Source organism: Bos indicus x Bos taurus, unplaced genomic scaffold, assembly GCF_003369695.1.
Source record: "Bos indicus x Bos taurus breed Angus x Brahman F1 hybrid unplaced genomic scaffold, Bos_hybrid_MaternalHap_v2.0 tig00002747_arrow_arrow_obj, whole genome shotgun sequence".
Lineage (NCBI taxonomy): Eukaryota > Metazoa > Chordata > Mammalia > Artiodactyla > Bovidae > Bos > Bos indicus x Bos taurus.
Window position 1 is genome coordinate 26,710 of NW_020867566.1, and position 6,558 is coordinate 33,267.

Consider the following 6,558-nt stretch of genomic DNA (forward strand, 5'->3'; position numbering starts at 1 on the left):
TGTGGTAGTCCCCTTAAATTATAATAGTCTGCCTCTAATATCCCCCTTCTAGAGTAAAAGTCCTCCATTTGAAAGGTTGTTGTTGAATCACGGGAATACACCAGGATTCTTGGCCCCCGGAGGAGAAGAATTCAATCCGGAGCCAGAGACGAGGCTTGATCGCTCAGAGCTTTTGTGTAATAAAGTTTTATTAAAGTATAAAGGAGATAGAGAAAGCTTCTGACATAGGCATCAGGAGGGGGCAGAAAGAGTACCCCCCTGCTAGTCTTTAGCTGGATGTTATATAGTCACTAGCAGTCTGTTAATGAAAGAAAGGAATGTCTTAAAATTCAGAATGGCACCAGGCCCCTCACCCATAAGATGCATTTTGGGATAATCTTGGCACCAAATGGTTTATCCTGGGCCATAAAATGATTAACTTGAATCTTGAAGAAGGGCAGACCACCATACAAATAGTTTCATTTACATAGATTAGGGGAACAATATCCATACTGGTTTGTCAAGTAGGTTCTGGGCCAAGAGGCGGAACTGACTTGGAGACAGAGTTTGGGGTAAAGGCATAGTACATTAGCATAGCTTAAGACAAATATTTCCATAAGAAAAAGGCATTGGTTATCTCTAGGCTCAAGAATAGCGAACTTTAGGCGAAGCCGGGTGTCATTATGGCAACACAATATTTTAAGAGAAACCTCCCTTTAAATTTGTATAGAGAAGGAAAAAATATTGCTAGTTTGTTTCCTCCTGCCGCTTAAGAGAGATAAAAATGTCTGACACTTGTAAGCTATTTCCTCTATTTGGAGACCCCTGGCCTTCCTGCCTGTTACCCTCTCACATTGCTATAATCTGCCTCTACAGTAAACGTCCCCCTCTACTGTCATAGTCCACTCCCTATTGTAATAAGTCTGTCTCTGTGGTAATAGAGTAATCTATTCTAGTAATCTCCCTCCATCTAGTAATCTTCCTCTGTTGTCAGTATTCCCCTTCCACAGTCAAGTCCCCCTTCTACTGTAACAGTCCTGCCTCTATTGGCATAGTTTCCCCTCTCCACTAATAGTCCCCTTCTGCTGTCCCTAGTCTATATTAATAGTCCCTTTTCTATCTTAGTAGTCCCCACTCTATAGTAATAGTCTTCCTCAATTTCAGTAGTCCCTTTCTATTGTTATAGTCCCTGTCTGCAGCAATAGACGCCCATTTATTATAATAGTCCCCCCTAAGGTAATAGTCCTCTTTCTGTTATAATAGTCCCTCTCTCTTGGTCATAGTCCCCTCTGTTCAGTAATAGCCCCCCCATCTACAATGATAGACCACTCTTTACTGTAATAGTCTCATATATGCTATAATAGTCCTTTCTCAACAGTGAGAGTCCTCCTCTATTGTAATAGCCTCCCTCTATGGTAAGAGTCTTCCCTTCATAAATAGTTTTACCTCTTCTGTAATACAGCAAAGCAGAGACATTACTTTGTCAACAAAGGTCTGTCTAGTCAAGGCTATGGTTTTTCCAGTGGTCATGTATGGATGTAAGAGTTGTACTATAAAGAAAGCTGAGTGCTGAAGAATTGATGCTTTTGAACTGTGTTGTTGGAGAAGACTCTTGAGAGTCCCTTGGAGTGCAAGGAGATCCAACCAGTCCATTCTAAAGGAGATCAGTCCGGGGTGTTCATTGGAAGGACTGATGTTAAAGCTGAAACTCCAATACTTTGGCCACCTGATGCGAAGAGCTGACTCATTTGAAAAGACCCTGATGTAGGGAAAGATTGAGGTCAGGAGGAGAAGGGGACGACAGAGGATGAGATGGTTGGATGGCATCACCAACTCAATGAACATGGGTTTGAGTGGGCTCTGGGAGTTGGTAATGGACAGGGAGGCCTGGCATGCTGCGGTTCATGGGGTGGCAAAGAGTCAGACATGACTGAGCGACTGAACTGAACTGAACTTCTGTAATAGTCCCCCTCTACAGAATGGTCCCCCTCTATTGTAATAGTTCCCTTTATTATGATAGTTCTCTGTATTGTCATAGCCCCTCCCCTGTGTAACAGCCCCCATGGTATCAGAGTCCCTGTATTGTAAATTTTCCCCCTCCACAGTAATAGTCTCCCACTACAGTAAGGGTCCTCCTTTATTATGAGTCCCCTCTCCATAGTAGGGCTTCCCTGGTGGCTCAGCTGGTAAAGAATCCACCTGCATTGCAGGAGACCTGGGTTCGCTCCCTGGGTTAGGAAGATCCCCTGGAGAAGGGAAAGGCTACCCACTCCAGTATTCTGGCCTGGAGAATTCCATGGCCTGTATAGAGTCAGATATGAATGAATGACTTTCACTTTCTCCACAGTAACATCCCCCCTACATGGTCATAGCCCCATTTATTGTTGTATCTCCCCTCTATCATATTAGTCACCTCTCTACAGTCATATTGCCCCTACCTTTATGTAAGCATGCCCTCTCTAGAGTAGTAGTCCTCCCTGAAGGACTCTTATCCTCCTGTAATAGTCCCCTTTCCTCTTCACAATAACCCTTCAGAATAAAAGTCTCTTTCTAATCCAAATATTCAATGAGATGCAAGTAGAACACACAGCAAAACAGTATGTCAGAACCCTGAGCATGGCACCGTGGGGAGAACCTGTGGGTGTGTGTGCCCTGTCATGTAGGGCTCCTTTGGTGCGTCTGTGTCACCATCCTGGGGACACCTGTGGGTGTGTGTCTGTCTTCCCCTCACAGAGGAGACCTCCCCATAATACAGGTCACCTGCCCACTGGGTGTCCTGTCCACAACTCTCCCCATAACACAGGTCACCTGCCCATTCCTGAGCCCTCTTGTCTCCACATCCCTGGACCTCTGTTCCATCAGAATCCAGGTCAGTGTGTCACAAGCCCTTCATCCTCCCATTTGCGCTGGCCTGAGATGGTGGTGGGTTCACTGTGATGGGAGGAATAATGTCCCATCACCTGTGGACACCAGTCCTGGACTTGCAAGACACTCTCCCTTCCCCCAGGTACATAGGTGTGGGTCACCCACCCTCTTTTCCTTGTCTGTGAACCCCAGCTGCCTGGTTTCCAAGTGCAGATTCAGGAGTGCTTGGCAGTAGTGCCACCCAGCCTTGGGGCCTCGGACAGCACCCCAGGGAGCAAGCCGGGTGCACCTGAACACCCCGGTGGCTTCCACTCTGTGGGGCACTTCCTCCTGTGGGTCTGCCGCGCCCTCTGTGTTCTCAGTGCACTCAGGTGAGCAGGTGGGGCGCGTGCCAGTGAGGTCAGGTTCTGCCCCCGTGGGCCCACAGTGAGACACTGGAGGAGGTTCCGTGTGACCTCACACGTCTGTGGGTGGAGATGGGCACAGAGGCACTCAGGGAATCGTTCTCAGGTGAACGAATGGATGGAGCCATGCAGGGCCACTTCACGAACACCAGGCTCCAAGACCTTTGCTCAGGCCCCCAAACTCACCAGCCCCCTGAAACGCTCACTGGGTCCCCCAAACTCACTGGCTCTCTGAAATGCTCACTGGGTCCCCCACATACTCATTAGCCCCTGAAACACTTACTGGGTCCCCCAGACACTCACCAGCCCCCTGAAGCACTCACTAGGTCCCCCAAACTCGCCAGCCCCCTGAAACACTCACTGGGTCCCCCAAGCACCTTCCGGGCTCCCAAAATGTCCATCCACTCCGACAAGCCCATGGTCCTACCCCCTCAATGTAAGGGCAGGACACAAGGCCTGGGTCATCAGAGGTGTCTTCCCCCAGTGGCACTGGCCAGTACAGGGTCAGCACCAGCTCAGGACTCATGAGGGGCTTGTCACTGTGCCCGGTGAGCCGCAGTCCAGGGGCTCCCTTGGGCTCCATGCTCTGACCCAGAGGGACTCAACTTGCACGTGGAGATGCCGAGTGGCCACCTCCCTTCCCCCAGGTGGTCCCGGCCCTCCAGCCCCTCCTGTGCACAAACACACACACGCATACATATATGATGCTGGGAAAGATTGAGGTCAGGAGGACAAGGGGTGGGTGACAGAGGATGAGATGGTTGGATTGCATCACCGACTCCATGGACATGAGTTTGGGTAAACTCCAGGAGTCGGTGATAAACAGGGAGGCCTGGACTGCTGCAGTCCATGGGGTCGTGAAGAGTCAGACACGACTGAGCAACTGGACTGAACTGAATACAGCTTTTAGAGTTGCTGTTACAAAAAATGGCCACAAGGAGTCAGCATTGCTTTTGCGTCACACTCCACTTCTAAATTTCTTTTTTTTTAATTAATTAATTAATTTTAATGGGAGGCTGATTACTTTACAATATTGTAGTGTTTTTTGCCATACATTGACATGAGTCAACCATTGGTATTCATGTGTTCCCCATCCTGAACCTCCCACCCACCTCCCTCCCCATCCCATCCCTAAGGGTCATCCTAGTACACTAGCCCTGAGCACCCTGTCTCATGCATCAAACCTGGACTGGCGATCTATTTCATATATGGTAATGTACATGTTTCAATGCTATTCTCTCTAATCATCCCACTCTCACCTCCTCCCACAGAGTCCAAAAGTCTGTTCTTTACAGAAGACTGTTCTTTACTTTAGTCTGTGTCTCTTTTGCTGTCTCACATACAGGGTCATTGTTACCATCTTTCAAAATTCCATATATATGTGTTAGTATGCTGTATTGGTGTTTTTCTCTCTGACTTACTTCACTCTGTATAATGGGCTCCAGTTTCATCCACCTCATTAGAACTGATTCAAATGCATTCTTTTTAATAGCTGAGTAATATTCCATTGTGTATATCTACCAGAGCTTTCTTATCCATTCATCTGCTGATGGACATCTTGGTTGCTTCCATGTCCTGGCGATTGTAAGCAGTGCTGCAATGAACATTGGGGTGCTCATGTCTCTTTCAATTCTGGTTTCCTCGGTGTGTATGCCCAGTGGGATTGCTGGGTCATATGGCAATTCTATTTCCAGTTTTTTAAGGAATCTCCACCCTGTTCTCCATAGTGGCCTTACTAGTTTGCATTCTCACCAACAGTGTAAGAGGGTTCCATTTTCTCCGCACCCTCTCCAGCATTTATTGCTTGTAAACTTTTTGATAGCAGCTATCCTGAGCGGAGTGAGATGGTAGCTCATTGTGGTTTTGATTTGCATTTCTCTGATAATGAGTGATATTGAGCATCTTTTCATGTGTTTGTTTGCCATCTGTATGTCTTCTTTGGAGAAATGTCTGTTTAGATCTTTGGCCCATTTTTTGATTGGGTCGTTTATTTTTCTGGAATTGAGCTGTAGGAGCTGCTTGTATATTTTTGAGATTAATTCTTTGTCAGTTGCTTCATTTGCTGTTTTTTTCTCCCATTGTGAAGGCTGTCTTTTCACCTTGCTTATACTTTCCTTCGTTGTGCAAAAGCTTTTAAGTTTAATTAGGTCCCATTTTTTATTTTTGCTTTTATTTCTATGACTCTGGGGGTGGGTCATAGAGGATCCTGCTGTAAATTAATTTTTTGTGCATTCATTGCTGTTTTATTTTGAAGAAGGGTTGATTTCCGATACTGTGTTGGTTTCAGGTGTACAGGAGCTGGATTCAGTGATACACAGACATTTTTCAATTCTTTCTTGAGTTCATTTTCCCCAGAGAGAGGAGTACAGTGTCTCCAGTAGGCTGCCCTTTGCTATTCAACACTGTTTTTCCTGATTATCTGTTTGATGTATATTAATGCCTGTTTGTTCCTTGCAAACTCTTCATTTATCCCACACCCCTAACTTATTTTAATAATCATAAGTTGGTTTTCTAAGTTTGTGAGTCTCTTTCTACTGTGTAATAGCCTACATTTACATTAATTTCAAGAAGATACCTGTCAGTGATACCTTCTGATATTTGTCTTTCTCTATCGGCCTTCCTTTACTTAGTATGGTATTCACTCTGTCTGTCCACGCTGTTGTCACTGGCATTATTCCGTTGTGATTCAGGGCTGGGTAACATTCCAGTGCAGAGGTGCACCACTCTGACTTCATTTTTCTGTCGATGAATAACTTTGTTGAATTTGTTGCAGGGAGGGCTTCCCTGGTGGCCGAGCCAGTAGAGAATCCACCTGCCAGTGCAGGAGACGTGGGTTCAGTCCCTGAGTGGAGAAGATCCCCTGGAGAAGGGCATGACAACCCACTCCAGTATTCTTGCCTGGAGAATCCCATGGACAGAGGAGCCTGGTGGGCTACAGTCCATGGGGTCACAAAGTGTTGGACATGACTGAAGCGACTGAGAATATATGCAAAGTTAAAAAAAAGAGAGAAATGAGTATTTTATTCTTTCCCATTTTTTAGAACAAAGGAGATCAAGAAAACAGTGAGCAGGCCTGAACATTCCTAGTTTTTTTTTACTTTAACTGCTCATAACTCTGAATGTCTGTGACTGTTTGCTTTTCTGCCCCCTAACTCTGCAGGAGCTATGAGTAACATTTTTTCCTTGGACTCTATGCTAAATACATCACCTATCTGGTGGTTACCCTTACAACACCCTTCCCCTTGTACTTACATATCAGAAAGAAGGCCGCGGAGCCACCCCAACTGCCAGAGTCAGTTACTGTGTTATT